This window comes from Heterodontus francisci, chromosome 28, assembly GCF_036365525.1.
Source record: "Heterodontus francisci isolate sHetFra1 chromosome 28, sHetFra1.hap1, whole genome shotgun sequence".
Classification (NCBI taxonomy): Eukaryota; Metazoa; Chordata; class Chondrichthyes; order Heterodontiformes; family Heterodontidae; genus Heterodontus; species Heterodontus francisci.
The window spans coordinates 56,135,068-56,162,110 of record NC_090398.1 but is presented as its reverse complement, the minus strand read 5'-3'; positions in this window follow the sequence as shown (position 1 = coordinate 56,162,110).

Here is a 27,043-nt window from a genome sequence, read left to right as displayed (position 1 = left end):
CTGCCAGGTGTGTATGTGGGTTTCACCGTTTATCAGGATCCTGCCAGATGTGAATGGGGTTTCACAGTGGATCAGGATCCTGCCAGGTGTGTACGGGTTTTCACAGTGGATCAGGATCCTGCCAGATGTGTATGGAGATTTCACTGTGGATCAGGATACTGGCAGGTGTGTATGGGGTTTGCACAGTGGATCAGGATCCTGCAAGGTGTGTCAGGGATTTCACAGTTTATCAAGGTCCTGCCAGGCATGTATGGGGTTTTCACAGTGGATCAGGATCCTGCCAGGTCTGCATGGGGTTTCACAGTGTCTCAGGATCCTGCCAGATGTGAATGGGGTTTCACTGTGTATCAGGATCCTGCCAGATGTGAATGGGGTTTCACTGTGCATCAGGAACCTGCCAGGTGTGCACGGGGATTTCACAGTGCATCAGGCTCCTGCCAGGTGTGTATGGAGGTTTCACAGTATATCAGGATCCTGCCAGGTGTGTATGGTGTTTCACAGTATATCAGGTTCCTGCCATGTGTGTATGGGGGTTTCACAGTTTATCAGGATCCTGCCAGGTTTGTTTGGGGGATTGACAGTTTATCAGCATCCTGCCAGGTGCGTATGGGGTATATGTACAGTGGATCAGGATCCTGCCAGGTGTGTATGGTGTTTTCACAGTGTATCAGGATCCTGCCAGGTGTGTATGCGGTTTACACAGTGTATCAGGATCCTACCAAGTGTGTATGGGGTTTTCACAGTAGATCCGGATCCTGCCAGTTGTGTATGGGGTTTTCTCAGTGGATCAGGATCCTGCCAGGTGTGTATGGTGTTTTCACAGTGTATCAGGATCCTGCCAGGTGTGTATGCGGTTTACACAGTGTATCAGGATCCTGCCAGGTGTGTGTGGGGTTTTCACAGTGCATCAGGATCCTGTCAGGTGTGTATGGGGTTTTCACAGTCCATCAGGATCCTGCCAGGTGTGTATGTGGGTTTCACAGATTATCAGGATCCTGCCAGATGTGAATGGGGTTTCACTGTGTATCAGGATCCTGCCAGATGTGAATGGGGTTTCACTGTGCATCAGGAATCTGCCAGGTGTATACGGGGATTTCACAGTGCATCAGGCTCCTGCCAGGTGTGTATGGGGGTTTCACAGTATATCAGGATCCTGCCAGGTGTGTATGGGTTTTCACAGTGCATCAGGATCCTGCCAGGTGTGCATGGGGGTTTCACAGTTTATCAGGATCCCGCCAGGTGTGTATGGGGGTTTCACAGTTTATCAGGATCCTGCCAGGGGTGTACGGGGTTTTCACAGTTTATCAGCATCCTGCCTTGTGTGTTTGGGGATTTCACAGTGTATCAGGATCCTGCCGGGTGTGTCTGTGGGTTTCACAGTTTATCAGGATCCTGCTTGGTGTGTTTGGGTTTTCACAGTGGATCAGGATCCTGCCAGGTGTGTATGTGGGTTTCACCGTTTATCAGGATCCTGCCAGATGTGAATGGGGTTTCACAGTGGATCAGGATCCTGCCAGGTGTGTACGGGTTTTCACAGTGGATCAGAATCCTGCCAGATGTGTATGGAGATTTCACTGTGGATCAGGATACTGGCAGGTGTGTATGGGGTTTGCACAGTGGATCAGGATCCTGCAAGGTGTGTCAGGGATTTCACAGTGGATCAGGATCCTGCCAGGTGTGTGTGGGGTGTTCACAGTTTATCAAGGTCCTGCCAGGCATGTATGGGGTTTTCACAGTGGATCAGGATCCTGCCAGGTCTGCATGGGGGTTTCACTGTGTATCAGGATCCTGCCAGGTGTGTATGGGGTTTCCGAGTGTATCTGGATCCTGCCAGGTGTGTATGGGGTTTCACAGTGTCTCAGGATCCTGCCAAATGTGAATGGGGTTTCACTGTGTATCAGGATCCTGCCAGATGTGAATGGGGTTTCACTGTACATCAGGAACCTGCCAGGTGTGCACGCGGATTTCACAGTGCATCAGGCTCCTGCCAGGTGTGTATGGAGGTTTCACAGTATATCAGGATCCTGCCAGGTGTGCATGGTGTTTCACAGTATATCAGGTTCCTGCCATGTGTGTATGGGGGTTTCACAGTTTATCAGGATCCTGCCAGGTTTGTTTGGGGGATTGACAGTTTATCAGCATCCTGCCAGGTGCGTATGGGGTATACGTACAGTGGATCAGGATCCTGCCAGGTGTGTATGGTGTTTTCACAGTGTATCAGGATCCTGCCAGGTGTGTTTGCGGTTTACACAGTGTATCAGGATCCTGCCAAGTGTGTATGGGGTTTTCACAGTGGATCCGGATCCTGCCAGTTGTGTATGGGGTGTTCTCAGTGGATCAGGATCCTGCCAGGTGTGTGTGGGGTTTTCACAGTGTATCAGGATCCTGCCAGGTGTGTATGGGGTTTTCACACTCCATCAGGATCCTGCCAGGTGTGTATGTGGGTTTCACAGATTATCAGGATCCTGCCAGATGTGAATGGGGTTTCACTGTGTATCAGGATCCTGCCAGATGTGAATGGGGTTTCACTGTGCATCAGGAATCTGCCAGGTGTGTACGGGGATTTCACAGTGCATCAGGCTCCTGCCAGGTGTGTATGGGGGTTTCACAGTATATCAGGATCCTGCCAGGTGTGTATGGGTTTTCACAGTATATCAGGATCCTGCCAGGTGTGCATGGGGGTTTCACAGTTTATCAGGATCCCGCCAGGTGTGTATGGGGGTTTCACAGTTTATCAGCATCCTGCCAGGTGCGTATGGGGTATTTCCAGTGGATCAAGATCCTGCCAGATGTGCATGGTGTTTTCACAGTGTATCAGGATCCTGCCAGTTGTGTATGGGGTTTTCACAGTGTAACAGGATCCTGCCAAGTGTGTATGGTGTTTTCACAGTGGATCTGGATCCAGCCAGGTGTGTATGGGGTTTCACAGTGGATCAAGATCCTGCCATGTGTGTGTGGGGTTTTCACAATGTATCAGGATCCTGCCAGGTGTCTTTGGGGTTTTCACAGGGTATCAGGATCCTGCCAGAAGTGAATGGGATTTCTCTGCGTATCAGGATCCTGCCAGATGTGAATGGTGTTTCACAGTGGATCAGGATCCTGCCAGGTGTGTACGGGGTTTTCACAGTGTATCAGGATCCTCCCAGATGTGTATGGAGATTTCACAGTGGATCAGGATCCTGCCAGATGTGAATGAGGTTTTCACAGTGCATCAGGATCCTGCCAGATGTGTATGGGGTTTTCACAGTTCATCAGGATCCTTCCAGATATGCATGTGTGTTTCACTGTTTATCACGATCCTGCATCGTGTGTATGGGGTTTCACAGTTTATCAGGATCCTGCCAGGTGTGTATGGGGTTTTCACAGTGTATCAGGATCCTGCCAGGTGTGTATGGGGTTTTCACAGTGTATCAGGATCCTGCCAGGTGTATATGTGGGTTTCACAGTTTATCAGGACACTGCCAGGTGTGTCTGGGGTTTTCACAGATTATCAGGATCCTGCCAGGTGTGTATGGGGGTTTCACAGTTTATCAGGATCCTGCCTGGTGTGTATGTGGGTTTCACAGTTTATCAGGATCCTGCCAGATGTGAATGGGGTTTTCACAGTGCATCAGAATCCTGTCAGATGTGTATGGGGTATTCACAGTCCATCAGTTTGCTTCCAGATGTGTATGGGGTATATTTACAGTGGATCAGGATCCTGCCAGGTGTGTATGGGGATTCACAGATTATCAGGATCCTGCCAGGTGTGTATGGGGGTTTCACAGTTTATCAGGATCCTGCCTGGTGTGTATGTGGGTTTCACAGTTTATCAGGATCCTGCCAGATGTGAATGGAGCTTTCACAGTGCATCAGGATCCTGCCAGATGTGCATGGGGTTTTCACAGTGCATCAGGATCCTTCCAGATGTGTAAGGGGGTTACACAGTGTATCAGGATCCTGCCAGGTGTGCATGAGCGTTTCACATTGTATCAGGATCCTGCCAGGTGTGTATGGGTTTTTCACAGTGTATCAGGATCTACCAGGTGTGTGGGGGGTTTCACAGTATATCAGGATCCTGCCAGATGTGTTCCGGGTTTTCACAGTCTATCAGGTCCTTCCAGGTGTGTATGGTGGTTTCACAGTGGATCTGGATACTGCCAGGTGTGTATGGGGTTTCACAGTGTATCAGGATCCTCCCAGGTGTGTTTGGGGTTTTCACAGTGTATCAGGATCCTGCCAAATGTGAAGGGGGTTTCACAGTATAACAGGATCTTGCCAGGTGTGTATGGGGTGTTCACAGTGTATCAGGATCCTGCCAGGTGTGTATGGGGTTTTCACAGTTTATCAGGATCCTTCCAGGTGTGTATTCGGGTTTCACAGTTTATAAGGATCCTGCAAGGTGTGTATGTGGGTTTCACAGTTTATCAGGATCCCGGCAGGTGTGTATGGGGGTTTCACAGTTTATCAGGATCCTGCCAGGAGTGTATGGGGTTTTCACAGTTTATCGGTATCCTTCCTGGTGTGTCTGCGGGTTTCACAGTTTATCAGGATCCTGCCAGGTGAGTATGTGGGTTTCACAATTTATCAGGATCCTGCCAGATGTGAGTGGGGTTTTCACAGTGCATCAGGATCCTGCCAGATGTGTATGGGGTTTTCACAGTGCATCAGGATCCTTCCAGATGTGTATGGGTGTTTCACAGTGTATCAGGATCCTGCCAAATGTGAACGGGGTTTCACAGTGGATCAGGATCCTGCCAGGTGTGCATGGGGTTTCACAGTGCATCAGGATCCTGCCAAATGTGAAGGAGGTTTCACAGTATAACAGGATCCTGCCAGGTGTGTATGGGGTTTTCACAGTGGATCAGGATCCTCCCAGGTGTGTTTGGGGTTTTCACAGTGTATCAGGATCCTGCCAAATGTGAACGGGGTTTCACAGTAGATCAGGATCCTGCCAGGTGTGCTTGGGGTTTCACAGTGAATCAGGATCCTGCCCAATGTAAACGGGGTTTCACAGTGGATCAGGATCCTTCCAGGTGTGTATGGGGTTTCACAGTGTATCAGGATCCTGCCAAATGTGAAGGGGGTTTCACAGTATAACAGGATCCTGCCAGGTGTGTATGGGGTTTTCACAGTAGATCAGATTTCTGCCAGGTGTGTATGGGGGTTTTCACAGTGTATCAGGATCCTTCCAGTTGTGTATGGGGGTTTTCACAGTGTATCCGAATCCTTCCAGGTGTGTATGGGGTTTCACAGTGTATCAGGATCCTGCCAAATGTGAAGGGGGTTTCACAGTATAACAGGATCCTGCCAGGTGTGTATGGGGTTTTCACAGTAGATCAGGATTCTGCCAGGTGTGTATGGGGGTTTTCACAGTGTATCAGGATCCTTCCAGTTGTGTATGGGGGTTTTCACAGTGTATCCGAATCCTTTCAGGTGTGTATGGGGTTTCACAGTGTATCAGGATCCTCCCAGGTGTGTTTGGGTTTTCACAGTGTATCAGGATCCTGCCAAATGTGAACGGGGTTTCACAGTGGATCAGGATCCTGCCAGGTGTGTATGGGGTTTCACAGTGTATCAGGATCAAGCCAAATGTGAAAGGGGTTTCACAGTGTATCAGGATCCTGTCAAATGTCAACGGGGTTTCACAGTATAACAGGATCCTGCCAGGTGTGTATGGGGTTTTCACAGTGGATCAGGATCCTGCCAGGTGTGTGTGGGGTTTTCACAGTGTATCAGGATCCTGCATCGTGTGTTTGGGGTTTCACAGTTCATCAGGATCCTGCCAGGTATGTATGGGGTTTTCACAGTGTATCAGGATCCTGCCAGGTGTTCATGGGGTTTGCACAGTGTATCAGGATCCTGCCAGGTGTGTATGTGGGTTTCACGGTTTATCAGGATCCTGCCAGGTGTGTCTGGGGTTTTCACAGTTTATCAGGATCCTGCCAGGTGTGCATGGTGGTTTCACAGTTTATCAGGACCCTGCCAGGTGTGTATGTGGGTTTCACAGTTTTTCAGGATCCTGCCAGATGTGAATGGGGTTTTCACGGTGCATCAGTATCCTGCCAGATGAGTATGGGGTTTTCACAGTCCATCAGGACCCTTCCAGATGTGTATGGGTGTTTCACAGTGTATCAGGATCCTGCATCGTGTGTATGGGCTTCCACAGTTTATCAGGATCCTGCCAGGTGTGTATGGGGTTTTCACAGTGTATCAGGATCCTGCCAGGTGTGTATGGGGTTTTGACAGTGTATCAGGATCCTGCCAGATGTGTATGTGGGTTTCACAGTTTATCAGGATCCTGCCTGGTGTGTGTGGTTTTCACAGTTTATCAGGATCATGCCTGGTGTGTATGGGATTTCACATTGGATCAGGATCCTGCCAGGTGTGCATGTGGGTTTCACAGTTTATCAGGATCCTGACAGATGTGAATGGGGTTTCACAGAGGATCAGGATCCTGCCAGGTGTCTACGGGGTTTTCACAGAGTATCAGGATCTTGCCAGATGTGTATGGAGTTTTCACAGTGGATCAGGATCCTGCCAGGTGTGTATGGGGTTTTCACAGTGGATCAGGATCCTGCCTGGTGTGTCAGGGATTTCACAGATTATCAGGATCCTGCCAGGTGTGTATGTGGGTTTCACAGTTTATCAGGATCCTGCCAGATGTGAATGGAGCTTTCACAGTGCATCAGGATCCTGCCAGATGTGCATGGGGTTTTCACAGTGCATCAGGCTCCTTCCAGATGTGTAAGGGGGTTACACAGTGTATCAGGATCCTGCCAGGTGTGCATGAGCGTTTCACATTGTATCAGGATCCTGCCAGGTGTGTATGGGTTTTTCACAGTGTATCAGGATCTGCCAGGTGTGTGGGGGGTTTCACAGTATATCAGGATCCTGCCAGATGTGTTCCGGGTTTTCACAGTCTATCAGGTCCTTCCAGGTGTGTATGGTGGTTTCACAGTGGATCTGGATCCTGCCAGGTGTGTATGGGGTTTCACAGTGTATCAGGATCCTCCCAGGTGTGTTTGGGGTTTTCACAGTGTATCAGGATCAACCAAATGTGAAGGGGGTTTCACAGTATAACAGGATCCTGCCAGGTGTGTATGGGGTTTTCACAGTGTATCAGGATCCTGCCAGGTGTGTATGGGGGTTTCACAGTTTATCAGGATCCTTCCAGGTGTGTATTCGGGTTTCACAGTTTATCAGGATCCTGCAAGGTGTGTATGTGGGTTTCACAGTTTATCAGGATCCCGGCAGGTGTGTATGGGGGTTTCACAGTTTATCAGGATCCTGCCAGGTGTGTATGGGGTTTTCACAGTTTATCGGTATCCTTCCTGGTGTGTCTGGGGGTTTCACAGTTTATCAGGATCCTGCCAGGTGAGTATGTGGGTTTCACAGTTTATCAGGATCCTGCCAGATGTGAGTGGGGTTTTCACAGTGCATCTGGATCCTGCCAGATGTGTATGGGGTTTTCACAGTGCATCAGGATCCTTCCAGATGTGTATGGGTGTTTCACAGTGTATCAGGAGCCTGCCCCGTGTGTATGGGGTTTCACAGTATATCAGGATCCTGCAGGTGTGTATGTGGGTTTCAGAGTTTATCAGGCTCCTGCCTGGTGTTTATGTGGGTTTCACAGTTTATCAGGATCCTGCCTGGTGTGTATGGGGTTTCACAGTGGATCAGGATCCTGCCACGTGTGTATGGGGTTTTCACAGTGTATCAGGATCCTTCCAGGTGTGTATGGGGGTTTCACTGTTATCAGGATCCTGCCAGGTGTGTATGTGGGTGTCACAGTTTATCAGGATCTGGCATCATGTGTATGGGGTTTCACAGTTTATCTGGTTCCTGCCAGGTGTGTTTGGGGTTTTCACAGTGTATCAGGATCATGCCAGGAGTGTATGGGGTTTTCACATTGTATCAGGATCCTGCCAGGTGTGTATGTGGGTTTCACAGTTTATCAGGCCACTGCCAGGTGTGTCTGGGGTTTTCACAGATTATCAGGATCCTGCCAGGTGTGTATAGGGGTTTCACAGTTTATCAGGATCCTGCCTGGTGTGTATGTGGGTTTCACAGTTTATCAGGATCCTGCCAGATGTGAATGGGGTTTTCACAGTGCATCAGGATCCTGTCAGATGTTTATGGGGTTTCCACAGTCCATCAGTTTGCTTCCAGATGTGTATGGGGTATATATACAGTGGATCAGGATCCTGCCAGGTGTGTATGGGGTTGCACAGTTTATCAGGATCCTGCCAGGTGTCTATGGGGTTTTCACCGTGTATCAGGATCCTGCCAGGTGTGTATGGGGTTTTCACAGTGTATCAGGATCCTGCCAGGTGTGTATGTTGGTTTCACAGTTTATCAGGATCCTGGTTGGTATGTATGGGTTTTCACAGTGGATGAGGATCCTGCCAGGTGTGTATGTGGGTTTCACAGTTTATCAGGATCCTGCCAGATGTGAATGGGGTTTCACAGTGGATCAGGATCCTGCCAGGTGTCTACGGGTTTTCACAGTGGATCAGGATCCTGCCAGATGTGTATGGAGATTTCACAGTGGATCAGGATACTGCCAGGTGTGTCTGGGTGTTTCACAGTGTATCAGGATCCTGCATAGTGTGTATGGGGTTTCGCAGTTTATCTGGTTCCTGCCAGGTGTGTATGGGGTTTTCACAGTGTATCAGGATCCTGCCAGGTGTGTATGGGGTTTTCACAGTGTATCAGGATCCTGCCAGGTGTGTCTGGGGTTTTCACAGATTATCAGGATCCTGCCAGGTGTGTATGGGGGTTTCACAGTTTATCAGGATCCTGCCTGGTGTTTATGTGGTTTTCACAGTTTATCAGGATCCTGCCAGATGTGAATGGGGTTTTCACAGTGCATCAGAATCCTGTCAGATCTGTATGGGGTATTCACAGTCCATCAGTTTGCTTCCAGATGTGGATGGGGTATATTTACAGTGGATCAGGATCCTGCCAGGTGTGTATGGGGTTTCACAGTTTATCAGGATCCTGCCAGGGGTGTACGGGGTTTTCACAGTGTATCAGGATCCTGCCAGGTTCGTATGGGGAATTCACAGTGCATCAGGATCCTGCCAGGTGTGTATGTGGGTTTCACAGTTTATCAGCATCCTGCCTAGTGTGTATGGGGATTTCACAGTGTATCAGGATCCTGCCGGGTGTGTATGTGGGTTTCACAGTTTATCAGGATCCTGCTTGGTGTGTATGGGTTTTCACAGTGGATCAGGATCCTGCCAGGTGTGTATGTGGGTTTCACCGTTTATCAGGATCCTGCCAGATGTGAATGGGGTTTCACAGTGGATCAGGATCCTGCCAGGTGTGTACGGGTTTTCACAGTGGATCAGGATCCTGCCAGATGTGTATGGAGATTTCACTGTGGATCAGGATACTGGCAGGTGTGTATGGGGTTTGCACAGTGGATCAGAATCCTGCAAGGTGTGTCAGGGATTTCACAGTGGATCAGGATCCTGCCAGGTGTGTGTGGGGTGTTCACAGTTTATCAAGGTCCTGCCAGGCATGTATGGGGTTTTCACAGTGGATCAGGATCCTGCCAGGTCTGCATGGGGGTTTCACTGTGTATCAGGATCCTGCCAGGTGTGTATGGGGTTTCCGAGTGTATCTGGATCCTGCCAGATGTGAATGGGGTTTCACTGTGTATCAGGATCCTGCCAGATGTGAATGGGGTTTCACTGTGCATCAGGAACCTGCCAGGTGTGCACGGGGATTTCACAGTGCATCAGGCTCCTGCCAGGTGTGTATGGAGGTTTCACAGTATATCAGGATCCTGCCAGGTGTGTATGGTGTTTCACAGTATATCAGGTTCCTGCCATGTGTGTATGGGGGTTTCACAGTTTATCAGGATCCTGCCAGGTTTGTTTGGGGGATTATCAGTTTATCAGCATCCTGCCAGGTGCGTATGGGGTATATGTACAGTGGATCAGGATCCTGCCAGGTGTGTATGGTGTTTTCACAGTGTATCAGGATCCTGCCAGGTGTGTATGCGGTTTACACAGTGTATCAGGATCCTACCAAGTGTGTATGGGGTTTTCACAGTAGATCCGGATCCTGCCAGTTGTGTATGGGGTTTTCTCAGTGGATCAGGATCCTGCCAGGTGTGTGTGGGGTTTTCACAGTGTATCAGGATCCTGTCAGGTGTGTATGGGGTTTTCACAGTCCATCAGGATCCTGCCAGGTGTGTATGTGGGTTTCACAGATTATCAGGATCCTGCCAGATGTGAATGGGGTTTCACTGTGTATCAGGATCCTGCCAGATGTGAATGGGGTTTCACTGTGCATCAGGAATCTGCCAGGTGTATACGGGGATTTCACAGTGCATCAGGCTCCTGCCAGGTGTGTATGGGGGTTTCACAGTATATCAGGATCCTGCCAGGTGTGTATGGGTTTTCACAGTGCACCAGGATCCTGCCAGGTGTGCATGGGGGTTTCACAGTTTATCAGGATCCCGCCAGGTGTGTATGGGGGTTTCACAGTTTATCAGGATCCTGCCAGGGGTGTACGGGGTTTTCACAGTTTATCAGGATCCTGCCAGGTGCGTATGGGGAATTCACAGTGCATCAGGATCCTGCCAGGTGTGTATGTGGGTTTCACAGTTTATCAGCATCCTGCCTAGTGTGTATGGGGATTTCACAGTGTATCAGGATCCTGCCGGGTGTGTCTGTGGGTTTCACAGTTTATCAGGATCCTGCTTGGTGTGTTTGGGTTTTCACAGTGGATCAGGATCCTGCCAGGTGTGTATGTGGGTTTCACCGTTTATCAGGATCCTGCCAGATGTGAATGGGGTTTCACAGTGGATCAGGATCCTGCCAGGTGTGTACGGGTTTTCACAGTGGATCAGAATCCTGCCAGATGTGTATGGAGATTTCACTGTGGATCAGGATACTGGCAGGTGTGTATGGGGTTTGCACAGTGGATCAGGATCCTGCAAGGTGTGTCAGGGATTTCACAGTGGATCAGGATCCTGCCAGGTGTGTGTGGGGTGTTCACAGTTTATCAAGGTCCTGCCAGGCATGTATGGGGTTTTCACAGTGGATCAGGATCCTGCCAGGTCTGCATGGGGGTTTCACTGTGTATCAGGATCCTGCCAGGTGTGTATGGGGTTTCCGAGTGTATCTGGATCCTGCCAGGTGTGTATGGGGTTTCACAGTGTCTCAGGATCCTGCCAAATGTGAATGGGGTTTCACTGTGTATCAGGATCCTGCCAGATGTGAATGGGGTTTCACTGTGCATCAGGAACCTGCCAGGTGTGCACGTGGATTTCACAGTGCATCAGGCTCCTGCCAGGTGTGTATGGAGGTTTCACAGTATATCAGGATCCTGCCAGGTGTGCATGGTGTTTCACAGTTTATCAGGATCCTGCCAGGTTTGTTTGGGGGATTGACAGTTTATCAGCATCCTGCCAGGTGCGTATGGGGTATATGTACAGTGGATCAGGATCCTGCCAGGTGTGTATGGTGTTTTCACAGTGTATCAGGATCCTGCCAGGTGTGTTTGCGGTTTACACAGTGTATCAGGATCCTGCCAAGTGTGTATGGGGTTTTCACAGTGGATCCGGATCCTGCCAGTTGTGTATGGGGTTTTCTCAGTGGATCAGGATCCTGCCAGGTGTGTGTGGGGTTTTCACAGTGTATCAGGATCCTGCCAGGTGTGTATGGGGTTTTCACAGTGCATCAGGATCCTGCCAGGTGTGTATGTGGGTTTCACAGATTATCAGGATCCTGCCAGATGTGAATGGGGTTTCACTGTGTATCAGGATCCTGCCAGATGTGAATGGGGTTTCACTGTGCATCAGGAATCTGCCAGGTGTGTACGGGGATTTCACAGTGCATCAGGCTCCTGCCAGGTGTGTATGGGGGTTTCACAGTATATCAGGATCCTGCCAGGTGTGTATGGGTTTTCACAGTATATCAGGATCCTGCCAGGTGTGCATGGGGGTTTCACAGTTTATCAGGATCCCGCCAGGTGTGTATGGGGGTTTCACAGTTTATCAGCATCCTGCCAGGTGCGTATGGGGTATTTCCAGTGGATCAAGATCCTGCCAGATGTGCATGGTGTTTTCACAGTGTATCAGGATCCTGCCAGGTGTGTATGGGGTTTTCACAGTGTAACAGGATCCTGCCAAGTGTGTATGGTGTTTTCACAGTGGATCTGGATCCAGCCAGGTGTGTATGGGGTTTCACAGTGGATCAAGATCCTGCCATGTGTGTGTGGGGTTTTCACAATGTATCAGGATCCTGCCAGGTGTCTTTGGGGTTTTCACAGGGTATCAGGATCCTGCCAGATGTGAATGGGATTTCACTGCGTATCAGGATCCTGCCAGATGTGAATGGTGTTTCACACTGGATCAGGATCCTGCCAGGTGTGCACGGGGATTTCACAGTGCATCAGGCTCCTGCCAGGTGTGTATGGAGGTTTCACAGTAAATCAGGATCCTGCCAGGTGTGTATGGTGTTTCACAGTATATCAGGTTCCTGCCATGTGTGTATGGGGGTTTCACAGTTTATCAGGATCCTGCCAGGTTTGTTTGGGGGATTGACAGTTTATCAGCATCCTGCCAGGTGCGTATGGGGTATATGTACAGTGGATCAGGATCCTGCCAGGTGTGTATGGTGTTTTCACAGTGTATCAGGATCCTGCCAGGTGTGTATGCGGTTTACACAGTGTATCAGGATCCTACCAAGTGTGTATGGGGTTTTCACAGTAGATCCGGATCCTGCCAGTTGTGTATGGGGTTTTCTCAGTGGATCAGGATCCTGCCAGGTGTGTGTGGGGTTTTCACAGTGTATCAGGATCCTGTCAGGTGTGTATGGGGTTTTCACAGTCCATCAGGATCCTGCCAGGTGTGTATGTGGGTTTCACAGATTATCAGGATCCTGCCAGATGTGAATGGGGTTTCACTGTGTATCAGGATCCTGCCAGATGTGAATGGGGTTTCACTGTGCATCAGGAATCTGCCAGGTGTATACGGGGATTTCACAGTGCATCAGGCTCCTGCCAGGTGTGTATGGGGGTTTCACAGTATATCAGGATCCTGCCAGGTGTGTATGGGTTTTCACAGTATATCAGGATCCTGCCAGGTGTGCATGGGGGTTTCACAGTTTATCAGGATCCCGCCAGGTGTGTATGGGGGTTTCACAGTTTATCAGGATCCTGCCAGGGGTGTACGGGGTTTTCACAGTTTATCAGGATCCTGCCAGGTGCGTATGGGGAATTCACAGTGCATCAGGATCCTGCCAGGTGTGTATGTGGGTTTCACAGTTTATCAGCATCCTGCCTAGTGTGTATGGGGATTTCACAGTGTATCAGGATCCTGCCGGGTGTGTCTGTGGGTTTCACAGTTTATCAGGATCCTGCTTGGTGTGTTTGGGTTTTCACAGTGGATCAGGATCCTGCCAGGTGTGTATGTGGGTTTCACCGTTTATCAGGATCCTGCCAGATGTGAATGGGGTTTCACAGTGGATCAGGATCCTGCCAGGTGTGTACGGGTTTTCACAGTGGATCAGAATCCTGCCAGATGTGTATGGAGATTTCACTGTGGATCAGGATACTGGCAGGTGTGAATGGGGTTTGCACAGTGGATCAGGATCCTGCAAGGTGTGTCAGGGATTTCACAGTGGATCAGGATCCTGCCAGGTGTGTGTGGGGTGTTCACAGTTTATCAAGGTCCTGCCAGGCATGTATGGGGTTTTCACAGTGGATCAGGATCCTGCCAGGTCTGCATGGGGGTTTCACTGTGTATCAGGATCCTGCCAGGTGTGTATGGGGTTTCCGAGTGTATCTGGATCCTGCCAGGTGTGTATGGGGTTTCACAGTGTCTCAGGATCCTGCCAAATGTGAATGGGGTTTCACTGTGTATCAGGATCCTGCCAGATGTGAATGGGGTTTCACTGTGCATCAGGAACCTGCCAGGTGTGCACGCGGATTTCACAGTGCATCAGGCTCCTGCCAGGTGTGTATGGAGGTTTCACAGTATATCAGGATCCTGCCAGGTGTGCATGGTGTTTCACAGTTTATCAGGATCCTGCCAGGTTTGTTTGGGGGATTGACAGTTTATCAGCATCCTGCCAGGTGCGTATGGGGTATATGTACAGTGGATCAGGATCCTGCCAGGTGTGTATGGTGTTTTCACAGTGTATCAGGATCCTGCCAGGTGTGTTTGCGGTTTACACAGTGTATCAGGATCCTGCCAAGTGTGTATGGGGTTTTCACAGTGGATCCGGATCCTGCCAGTTGTGTATGGGGTTTTCTCAGTGGATCAGGATCCTGCCAGGTGTGTGTGGGGTTTTCACAGTGTATCAGGATCCTGCCAGGTGTGTATGGGGTTTTCACAGTGCATCAGGATCCTGCCAGGTGTGTATGTGGGTTTCACAGATTATCAGGATCCTGCCAGATGTGAATGGGGTTTCACTGTGTATCAGGATCCTGCCAGATGTGAATGGGGTTTCACTGTGCATCAGGAATCTGCCAGGTGTGTACGGGGATTTCACAGTGCATCAGGCTCCTGCCAGGTGTGTATGGGGGTTTCACAGTATATCAGGATCCTGCCAGGTGTGTATGGGTTTTCACAGTATATCAGGATCCTGCCAGGTGTGCATGGGGGTTTCACAGTTTATCAGGATCCCGCCAGGTGTGTATGGGGGTTTCACAGTTTATCAGCATCCTGCCAGGTGCGTATGGGGTATTTCCAGTGGATCAAGATCCTGCCAGATGTGCATGGTGTTTTCACAGTGTATCAGGATCCTGCCAGGTGTGTATGGGGTTTTCACAGTGTAACAGGATCCTGCCAAGTGTGTATGGTGTTTTCACAGTGGATCTGGATCCAGCCAGGTGTGTATGGGGTTTCACAGTGGATCAAGATCCTGCCATGTGTGTGTGGGGTTTTCACAATGTATCAGGATCCTGCCAGGTGTCTTTGGGGTTTTCACAGGGTATCAGGATCCTGCCAGATGTGAATGGGATTTCACTGCGTATCAGGATCCTGCCAGATGTGAATGGTGTTTCACAGTGGATCAGGATCCTGCCAGGTGTGTACGGGGTTTTCACAGTGTATCAGGATCCTCCCAGATGTGTATGGAGATTTCACAGTGGATCAGGATCCTGCCAGATGTGAATGAGGTTTTCACAGTGCATCAGGATCCTGCCAGATGTGTATGGGGTTTTCACAGTTCATCAGGATCCTTCCAGATGTGCATGTGTGTTTCACTGTTTATCAGGATCCTGCATCGTGTGTATGGGGTTTCACAGTTTATCAGGATCCTGCCAGGTGTGTATGGGGTTTTCACAGTGTATCAGGATCCTGCCAGGTGTGTATGGGGTTTTCACAGTGTATCAGGATCCTGCCAGGTGTATATGTGGGTTTCACAGTTTATCAGGACACTGCCAGGTGTGTCTGGGGTTTTCACAGATTATCAGGATCCTGCCAGGTGTGTATGGGGGTTTCACAGTTTATCAGGATCCTGCCTGGTGTGTATGTGGGTTTCACAGTTTATCAGGATCCTGCCAGATGTGAATGGGGTTTTCACAGTGCATCAGAATCCTGTCAGATGTGTATGGGGTATTCACAGTCCATCAGTTTGCTTCCAGATGTGTATGGGGTATATTTACAGTGGATCAGGATCCTGCCAGGTGTGTATGGGGATTCACAGTTTATCAGGATCCTGCCAGGGGTGTACGGGGTTTTCACAGTGTATCAGGATCCTGCCAGGTGCGTATGGGTTATTCACAGTGCATCAGGATCCTGTCAGGTGTGTATGTGGGTTTCACAGTTTATCAGCATCCTGCCTGGTGTGTATGGGGATTTCACAGTGTATCAGGATCCTGCCAGGTGTGTATGTGGGTTTCACAGTTTATCAGGATCCTGCTTGGTGTGTATGGGTTTTCACAGTGGATCAGGATCCTGCCAGATGTGAATGGGGTTTCTCAGTGGATCAGGATCCTGCCAGGTGTGTACGGGTTTTCACAGTGGATCAGGATCCTGCCAGATGTGTATGGAGATTTCACTGTGGATCAGGATACTGCCAGGTGTGTATAGGGTTTTCACAGTGTATCAGGATCCTGCCAGGTGTGTATGGGGTTTTCACAGTGGATCAGGATCCTGCCAGGTGTGTATGGGGTTTCACAGTGGATCAAGATCCTGCCAGGTGTGTGTGGGGCTTTCACAATGTATCAGGATCCTGCCAGGTGTGCATGGGGTTTTCACAGTGTATCGGGATCCTGCCAGATTTGAATGGGATTTCACTGCGTATCAGGATCCTGCCAGATGTGAATGTTGTTTCGCAGTGGATCAGGAACCTGCCAGGTGTGTACGGGGTTTTCACAGTGTATCAGGATCCTGCCAGATGTGTACGGAGATTTCACAGTGGATCAGGATCCTGCCAGATGTGAATGAGGTTTTCACAGTGCATCAGGATCCTGCCAGGTGTGTACGGGGTTTTCACAGTGCATCAGGATCCTTCCAGATGTGTATGTGTGTTTCATAGTGTATCAGGATCCTGCATCGTGTGTATGGGGTTTCACAGTGTATCAGGATCCTGCCAGGTGTGCATGGGGTTTTCACAGTGTATCGGGATCCTGCCAGATGTGAATTGGATTTCACTGCGTATCAGGATCCTGACAGATGTGAATGTTGTTTCACAGTGGATCAGGATCCTGCCAGGTGTGTACGGGGTTTTCACAGTGTATCAGGATCTGCCAGATGTGAATGAGGTTTTCACAGTGTATCAGGATCCTGCCAGGTGTGAGTGGGGTTTTCACAGTGCATCAGGATCCTGCCAGATGCGTATGGGGTTTTCACAGTGCATCAGGATCCTTCCAGATGTGTATGTGTGTTTCATAGTGTATCAGGATCCTGCATCGTGTGTATGGGGTTTCACAGTTTATCAGGATCCTGCCAGGTGTGTATGGGGTTTTCACAGTGTATCAGGATCCTGCCAGGTGTGTATGGGGTTTTCACAGTCCATCGGGATCCTGCCAGGTGTGTCTTGGGTTTTCACAGTTTATCAGGATCCTGACAGGTGTGTATGGGGGTTTCACAGTTTATCAGGATCCTGCCAGGTGTGTATGTGGGTTTCACAGATTATCAGGATCCTGCCAGATGTGAATGGCTTTTCACTGTATATCAGGATCCTGACAGATGTGAATGGTGTTTCACTGTGCATCAGGAACCTGCCAGGTGTGTACGGGGATTTCACAGTGCATCAGGCTCCTGCCAGGTGTGTATGGGGGTTTCACAGTATATCAGGATCCTGCCAGGTGTGTATGGGTTTTCACAGTATATCAGGAACCTGCCAGGTGTGTATGGGGGTTTCACAGTTTATCAGGATCCCGCCAGGTGTGTATGGGGGTTTCACAGTTTATCAGCATCCTGCCAGGTGCGTACGGGGTATATACAGTGGATCAGGATCCTGTCAGATGTGTATGGTGTTTTCACAGTGTATCAGGATCCTGCCAGGTGTGTATGGGGTTTTCACAGTGTAACAGGATCCTGCCAAGTGTGTATGGTGTTTTCACAGTGGATCAGGATCCTGCCAGGTGTGTATGGGGTTTCACAGTGGATCAAGATCCTGCCAGGTGTGTGTGGGGCTTTCACAATGTATCAGGAACCTGCCAGGTGTGTATGGGGTTTTCACAGTGTATCAGGATCCTGCCAGATGTGAATGGGATTTCACTGCGTATCAGGGTCCTGCCAGATGTGAATGTTGATGCACAGTGGATCAGGATCCTGCCATTTGTGTGCGGGGTTTTCACAGTGTATCAGGATCCTGCCAGATGTGTATGGAGATTTCACAGTGGATCAGGATCCTGCCAGATGTGAATGAGGTTTTCACAGTGCATCAGCATCCTGCCAGATGTGTATGGGGTTTTCACAGTGCATCAGGATCCTTCCAGATATGTATGTGTGTTTCACAGTGTATCAGGATCCTGCATCGTGTGTATGGGGTTTCACAGTTTATCAGGATCCTGCCAGGTGTGTATGAGGTTATCACAGTGTATCAGGATCCCGCCAGGTGTGTATGGGGTTTTCACAGTGTATCAGGATCCTGCCAGGTGTGTATGTGGGTTTCACAGATTATCAGCATCCTGCCTGGTGTGTATGGGGATTTCACAGTGTATCAGGATCCTGCCAGGTGTGTATGTGGGTTTTACAGTTTATCGGTATCCTGCCTGGAGTGTAGGGGTTTCACAGTGGATCCGGATCCTGCCAGGTGTGCATGTGGGTTTCACAGTTTATCAGGATCCTGCTTGATGTGTATGGGTTTTCACAGTATATCAGGATCCTGCCAGGTGTGTATGGAGGTTTCACAGTTTATCAGGATCCCGACAGGTGTGTATGGGGGTTTCACAGTTTATCAGCATCCTGCCAGATGTGCGTATGGGGTATATACAGTGGATCAGGATCCTGCCAGATGTGTATGGTGTTTTCACAGTGTATCAGGTTCCTGTCAGGTGTGTATGGGGTTTTCACAGTGTAACAGGATCCTGCCAAGTGTGTATGGTGTTTTCACAGTGGATCAGGATCCTGCCAGGAGTGTATGGGGTTTCACAGTATATCAGGATCCTGCCAGGTGTATTTGGGGGTTTCACAGTTTATCAGGATCCTGCCAGGTGTGTATGGTGGATTGACAGTTTATCAGCATCCTGCCAGGTGCGTATGGGGTATATATACAGTGGATCAGGATCCTGCCAGGTGTGTATGGTGTTTTCACAGTGTATCAGGATCCTGCCAGGTGTGTATGCGGTTTACACAGTGTATCAGGATCCTGCCAAGTGTGTATTGGGTTTTCACAGTGGATCAGAATCCTGCCAGGTGTGTATGGGGTTTTCTCAGTGGATCAGGCTCCTGCCAGGTGTGTTTATGGGTTTCACAGTATATCAGGATCCTGCCAGGTGTGTATGGGTTTTCACAGTATATCAGGATCCTGCCAGGTGTGTATGGGGGTTTTACAGTTTTTCAGGATCCCGACAGGTGTGTATGGGGGTTTCACAGTTTATCAGCATCCTGCCAGGTGCGTATGGGGTATATACAGTGGATCAGGATCCTGCCAGATGTGTATGGTGTTTTCACAGTGTATCAGGATCCGGTCAGGTGTGTATGGGCTTTTCACTGTGTAACAGGAACCTGCCAAATGTGTATGGTGTTTTCACAGTGGATCAGGATCCTGCCAGGTGTGTATGGGGTTTCACAGTATATCAGGATCCTGCCAGGTGTGTATGGGGTTTCACAGTTTATCAGGATCCTGCCAGGTGTGTATGGGGGATTGACAGTTTATCAGCATCCTGCCAGGTGCGTATGGGGTATATATACAGTGGATCAGGATCCTGCCAGGTGTGTATGGTGTTTTCACAGTGTATCAGGATCCTGCCAGGTGTGTATGCGGTTCACACAGTGTATCAGGATCCTGCCAAGTGTGTATTGGGTTTTCACAGTGGATCAGGATCCTGCCAGGTGTGTTTGGGGTTTTCTCAGTGGATCAGGATCCTGCCAGGTGTGTGTGGGGTTTTCACAGTGTATCAGGATCCTGCCAGGTGTGTATGGGGTTTTCACAGTCCATCAGGATCCTGCCAGGTGTGTCTGGGGTTTTCACAGTTTATCAGGATCGTGACAGGTGTGTATGGGTGTTTCACAGTTTATCAGGATCCTGCCAGGTGTATTTGTGGGTTTCACAGATTATCAGGATCCTGCCAGATGTGAATGGGGTTTCACTGTGTATCAGGATCCTGCCAGATGTGAATGGGGTTTCACTGTGCATCAGGAACCTGCCAGGTGTGTACTGGGATTTCACAGTGCATCAGGCACCTGCCAGGTGTGTATGGGGGTTTCACAGTATATCAGGATCCTGCCAGGTGTGTATGGGTTTTCACAGTCTATCAGGATCCTGCCAGGTGTGTATGGGGGTTTCACAGTTTATCAGGATCCCGCCAGATGTCTATGGGGGTTTCACAGTTTATCAGCATACTGCCAGGTGCGTATGGGGCATATACAGTGGATCAGGATCCTGCCAGATGTGTATGGTGTTTTCGCAGTGTATCAGGATCCTGCCAGGTGTGTATGGTGTTTTCACAGTGGATCAGGATCCAGCCAGGTGTGTATGGGGTTTCACAGTGGATCAAGATCCTGCCAGGTGTGTGTGGGGCTTTCACAATGTATCAGGATCCTGCCAGGTGTGTATGGGGTATTCACAGTGTAGCGGGATCCTGCCAGATGTGAATGGGATTTCACTGCGTATCAGGATCCTGCCAGGTGTGTCTGGGGTTTTCACAGTTTATCAGGATCGTGACAGGTGTGAATGGGTGTTTCACAGTTTATCAGGATCCTGCCAGGTGTGTATGTGGGTTTCACAGATTATCAGGATCCTGCCAGATGTGAATGGGGTTTCACTGTGTATCAGGATCCTGCCAGATGTGAATGGGGTTTCACTGTGCATCAGGAACCTGCCAGGTGTGTACGGGGATTTCACAGTGCATCAGGCACCTGCCAGGTGTGTATGGGGGTTTCACAGTATATCAGGATCCTGCCAGGTGTGTATGGGTTTTCACAGTATATCAGGATCCTGCCAGGTGTGTATGAGCGTTTCACAGTTTATCAGGATCCCGCCAGATGTCTATGGGGGTTTCACAGTTTATCAGCATACTGCCAGGTGCGTATGGGGTATATACAGTGGATCAGGATCCTGCCAGATGTGTATGGTGTTTTCGCAGTGTCTCAGGATCCTGCCAGGTGTGTATGGTGTTTTCACAGTGGATCAGGATCCTGCCAGGTGTGTATGGGGTTTCACAGTGGATCAAGATCCTGCCAGGTGTGTGTGGGGCTTTCACAATGTATCAGGATCCTGCCAGGTGTGTATGGGGTATTCACAGTGTAGCGGGATCCTGCCAGATGTGAATGGGATTTCACTGCGTATCATGATCCAGCCAGATGTGGATGTTGTTTCACAGTGGATCAGGATCCTGCCAGGTGTGTACGGGGTTTTCACAGTGTATCAGGATCCTGCCAGATGTGTATGGAGATTTCACAGTGGATCTGGATCCTGCCAAATGTGAATGAGGTTTTCACAGTGCTTCAGGATCCTGCCAGATGCGTATGGGGTTTTCACAGTGCATCAGGATCCTTCCAGATGTGTATGTGTGTTTCACAGTGTATCAGGATCCTGCATCGTGTGTATGGGGTTTCACAGTTTATCAGGATCCTGCCAGGTGTGTATGGGGTTTTCACAGTCCATCAGGATCCTGCCAGGTGTGTCTTGGGTTTTCACAGTTGATCAGGATCCTGACAGGTGTGTATGGGGGTTTCACAGTTTATCAGGATCCTGCCAGGTGTGTATGTGGGATTCACAATTTATCAGGATCCCGCCAGGTGTGTATGGGTGTTTCACGGTTTATCAGCATCCTGCCAGGTGCGTATGGGGTATATACAGTGGATCAGGATCCTGCCAGATGTGTATGGTGTTTTCACAGTGTATCAGGATCCTGCCAGGTGTGTATGGGGATTTCGCAGTGCAACAGGATCCTGCCAAGTGTGTATGGTGTTTTCACAGTGGATCAGGATCCTGCCAGGTGTGTATGGGGTTTCACAGTGTATCAGGTTCCTGCCAGGTGTGTGTGGGGCTTTCACAATGTATCAGGATCCTGCCAGGTGTGTATGGGGTTTTCACAGTGTATCAGGATCCTGCCAGATGTGAATGGGTTTTCACTGCGTATCAGGATCCTGCCAGATGTGAATGTTGTTTCACAGTGGATCAGGATCCTGCCATTTGTGTACGGGGTTTTCACAGTGTATCAGGATCCTGCCAGATGTGTATGGAGATTTCACAGTGGATCAGGATCCTGCCAGATGTGAATGAGGTTTTCACAGTGCATCAGCATCCTGCCAGATGTCTATGGGGTTTTCACAGTGCATCAGGATCCTTCCAGATGTGTATGTGTGTTTCACAGTGTATCAGGATCCTGCATCGTGTGTATGGGGTTTCACAGTTTATCAGGATCCTGCCAGGTGTGTATGGGGATTTCACAGAGTATCAGGATCCTGCCAGATGTGTATGTGGGTTTCACAGTTTATCAGGATCCTGCCACGAGTGTATGTGGGTTTCACAGTGGTTCAGGATCCTGCCAGGTGTGTTTGGGTTTCACAGTGGATCAGGATCCTGCCAGATGTGTATGGAGTTTTCACAGTGTATCAGGATCCTGCCAGGTGTGGATGGGGTGTTTACAGTTTATCAAGGTCCTGCCAGGCGTGTATGGAGTTTTCACAGTGGATCAGGATCCTGCCAGGTGTGTATGGGGGTTTCACTGTGTATCAGGATCCTGCCAGGTGTGTATGGGGTTTCAATGTGTATCAGGATCCTGCCAGGTGTGTTTGGGGTTTCACAGTGTATCAGGATCCTGCCAGATGTGAGAGGGGATTAACTGTGTATCAGGATCCTGCCAGATGTGAATGGGTTTTCACTGTGCATCAGGAACCTTCCAGGTGTGCACGGGGATTTCACAGTGCATCAGGCTCCTGCCAGGTGTGTATGGGGGTTTCACAGTATATCAGGATACTGCCAGATGTGAATGGGGTTTCACTGCGTATCAGGATCCTGCCAGATGTGAATGGTGTTTCACAGTGAATCAGGATCCTGCCAGGTATGTACGGTGCTTTCACAGTGTATCAGTATCCTGCCAGATGTTTATGGGTGTTTAACAGTGTATCAGGAACCTGCATCGTGTGCATGGGGTTTCACAGTGCATCAGGATCCTGCCAAGTGTGTATGGGGTTGCACAGTATATCAGGATCCTGCCAGGTGTGTATGGGGGTTTCACAGTTTATCAGGATCCTGCCAGGTGTGTATGGGGGATTGACAGTTTATCAGCATTCTGCCAGGTGCGTATGGGGTATATATACAGTGGATCAGGATCCTGCCAGGTGTGTATGGGGTATATACACAGTGGATCAGGATCCCGCCAGATGTGTATGGTGTTTTCACAGTGTATCAGGATCCTGCCAGGTGTGTATGGGGATTACGCAGTGCAACAGGATCCTGCCAAGTGTGTATGGTGTTTTCACAGTGGATCAGGATCCTGCCAGGTGTGTATGGGGTTTCACAGTGTATCAGGTTCCTGCCAGGTGTGTGTGGGGCTTTCACAATGTATCAGGATCCTGCCAGGTGTGTATGGGGTTTTCACAGTGTATCAGGATCCTGCCAGGTGTGTATGGGGCTTTCACAGTGTATCAGGATCCTGCCAGGTGTGTATGTGGGTTTCACAGATTATCAGCATCCTGCCTGGTGTGTATGGGGATTTCACAGTGTATCAGGATCCTGCCAAGTGTGTATGTGGGTTTCACAGTTTATCAGGATCCTGCCTGGTGTTTATGGGGTTTCACAGTGGATCAGGATCCTGCCAGGTGTGCATTTGGGTATCACAGATTATCAGGATCCTGCCAGATGTGAATGGGGTTTCACAGTGGATCAGGATCCTGCCAGGTGTGTACGGGGTTTTCACAGTGGATCAGGATCCTGCCAGATGTGTATGGAGTTTTCACAGTGTATCAGGATCCTGCCAGGTGTGGATGGGGTGTTTACAGTTTATCAAGGCCCTGCCAGGCGTGTATGGAGTTTTCACAGTGGATCAGGATCCTGCCAGGTGTGTATGGGGTATATACACAGTGGATCAGGATCCTGCCAGATGTGTATGGTGTTTTCACAGTGTATCAGGGTCCTGCATCGTGTGTATGGGGATTACGCAGTGCAACAGGATCCTGCCAAGTGTGTATGGTGTTTTCACAGTGGATCAGGATCCTGCCAGGTGTGTATGGGGTTTCACAGTGTATCAGGTTCCTGCCAGGTGTGTGTGGGGCTTTCACAATGTATCAGGATCCTGCCAGGTGTGTATGGGGTTTTCACAGTGTATCAGGATCCTGCCAGGTGTGTATGGGGCTTTCACAGTGTATCAGGATCCTGCCAGGTGTGTATGTGGGTTTCACAGATTATCAGCATCCTGCCTGGTGTGTATGGGGATTTCACAGTGTATCAGGATCCTGCCAGGTGTGTATGTGGGTTTCACAGTTTATCAGGATCCTGCCTGGTGTGTATGGGGTTTCACAGTGGATCAGGATCCTGCCAGGTGTGCATGTGGGTATCACAGATTATCAGGATCCTGCCAGATGTGAATGGGGATTCACAGTGGATCAGGATCCTGCCAGGTGTGTACGGGGTTTTCACAGTGGATCAGGATCCTGCCAGATGTGTATGGAGTTTTCACAGTGTATCAGGATCCTGCCAGGTGTGGATGGGGTGTTTACAGTTTATCAAGTTCCTGCCAGGCGTGTATGGAGTTTTCACAGTGGATCAGGATCCTGCCAGGTGTGTATGGGGGTTTCACTGTGTATCAGGATCCTGCCAGGTGTGTATGGGGTTTCAATGTGTATCAGGATCCTGCCAGGTGTGTTTGGGGTTTCACAGTGTATCAGGATCCTGCCAGATGTGAGAGGGGATTAACTGTGTATCAGGATCCTGCCAGATGTGAATGGGTTTTCACTGAGCATCAGGAACCTTCCAGGAGTGCACGGGGATTTCACAGTGCATCAGGCTCCTGCCAGGTGTGTATGGGGGTTTCACAGTATATCAGGATCCTGCCAGATGTGAATGGGGTTTCACTGCGTATCAGGATCCTGCCAGATGTGAATGGTGTTTCACAGTGGATCAGGATCCTGCCAGGTGTGTACGGTGCTTTCACAGTGTATCAGTATCCTGCCAGATGTTTATGGGTGTTTAACAGTGTATCAGGAACCTGCATCGTGTGCATGGGGTTTCACAGTGCATCAGGCTCCTGCCAGGTGTGTATGGGGGTTTCACAGTATATCAGGATCCTGCCAGGTGTGAATGGGGTTTCACTGCGTATCAGGATCCTGCCAGATGTGTATGGGGTCTTCACAGTGGATCAGGAACCTGCCAGGTGTGTATGGGGATTTCACAGTTTATCAAGGTCCTGCCAGGCGTGTATGGAGTTTTCACAGAGGATCAGGATCCTGCCAGGTGTGTATGGGGCTTTCACTGTGTATCAGGATCCTGCCAGGTGTGTATGGGGTTGCACAGTATATCAGGATCCTGCCAGGTGTGTATGGGGGTTTCACAGTTTATCAGGATCCTGCCAGGTGTGTATGGGGGATTGACAGTTTATCATCATTCTGCCAGTGTGCGTATGGGGTATATATACAGTGGATCAGGATCCTGCCAGGTGTGTATGGGGTATATACACAGTGGATCAGGATCCTGCCAGATGTGTATGCTGTTTAGACAGTGTATCAGGATCCTGCCAAGTGTGTAATTGGTTTTCACAGTGGATCAGGATCCTGCCTGGTGTGTATGGGGTTTTCGCAGTGGATCAGGATCCTGCCAGGTGTGTGTGGGGTTTTCACAGTGAATCAGGATCCTGCCAAGTGTGTATGGGGTTTGCACTGTCCATCAGGATCCTGCCAGGTGTGTCTGGGGTTTTCAATGTTTATCAGGATCCTGACAGGTGTGTATGGGGGTTTCACAGATTATCAGGATCCTGCCAGGTGTGTATGGGTTTTCACAGTATATCAGGATCCTGCCAGGTGTGTATGGGTGTTTCACAGTTTATCAGCATCCTGCCAGGTGCGTATGGGGTATATACAGTGGATCAGGATCCTGCCAGATGTGTATGGTGTTTTCACAGTGTATCAGGATCCTGCCAGGTGTGTATGGGGTTTCACAGTGTCTCAGGATCCTGCCAGATGGGAATGGGGTTTCACTTTGCATCAGGAACCTGCCAGGTGTGCACGGGGATTTCACAGTGCATCAGGCTTCTGCCAGGTGTGTATGGGGGTTTCACAGTGTATCAGGATCCTGCCAGGTGTGTATGGGGTTTCACAGTGTATCAGGCTCCTGCCAGATGTGTATGGTGTTTTCACAGTGTATCAGGATCCTGCCAGGAGTGTATGGGGTTTCACAGTGTATCAGGATCCTGCCAGATGTGAATGGGATTTCACTGTGCATCAGGAACCTGCCAGGTGTGCACGGGGATTTCACAGTGCATCAGGCTCCTGCCAGGTGTGTATGGGGGTTTCACAGTGTATCAGGATCCTGCCAGATGTGAATGGGGTTTCACTGTGCATCAGGAACCTGCCAGGTGTGCACGGGGATTTCACAGTGCATCAGGCTCCTGCCAGGTGTGTATGGGGGTTTCACAGTGTATCAGGATCCTGCCAGGTGTGTATGGGGTTTCACAGTGTATCAGGCTCCTGCCAGATGTGTATGGTGTTTTCACAGTGTATCAGGATCCTGCCAGGTGTGTATGGGGTTTAACAGTGTATCAGGATCCTGCCAGATATGAATGGGATTTCACTGTGCATCAGGAACCTGCCAGGTGTGCACGGGGATTTCACAGTGCATCAGGCTCCTGCCAGGTGTGTATGGGGGTTTCACAGTATATCAGGATCCTGCCAGGTGTGTATGGAGTTGCACAGTATATCAGGATCCTGCCAGGTGTGTATGGGGGTTTCACAGTTTATCAGGATCCTGCCAGGTGTGTATGGGGGATTGACAGTTTATCAGCATTCTGCCAGGTGCGTATGGGGTATATATACAGTGGATCAGGATCCTGCCAGGAGTGTATGGGGTATATACACAGTGGATCAGGATCCTGCCAGATGTGTATGCTGTTTAGACAGTGAATCAGGATCCTGCCAAGTGTGTATGGGGTTTTCAGTGTCCATTAGGATCCTGCCAGGTGTGTCTGGGGTTTTCACTGTTTATCAGGATCCTGACAGGTGTGTATGGGGGTTTCACAGTTTATCAGGATCCTGCCAGGTGTGTATGTGGGTTTCACAGATTATCAGGATCCTGCCAGATGTGAATGGGGTTTCACTGTGTATCAGGATCCTGCCAGATGTGAATGGGGTTTCACTGTGCATCAGGAACCTGCCAGGTGTGTCCGGGGATTTCACAGTGCATCAGGCTCCTGCCAGGTGTGTATGGGGGTTTCACAGTATATCAGGATCCTGCCAAGTGTGCATGGGTTTTCACAGTATATCAGG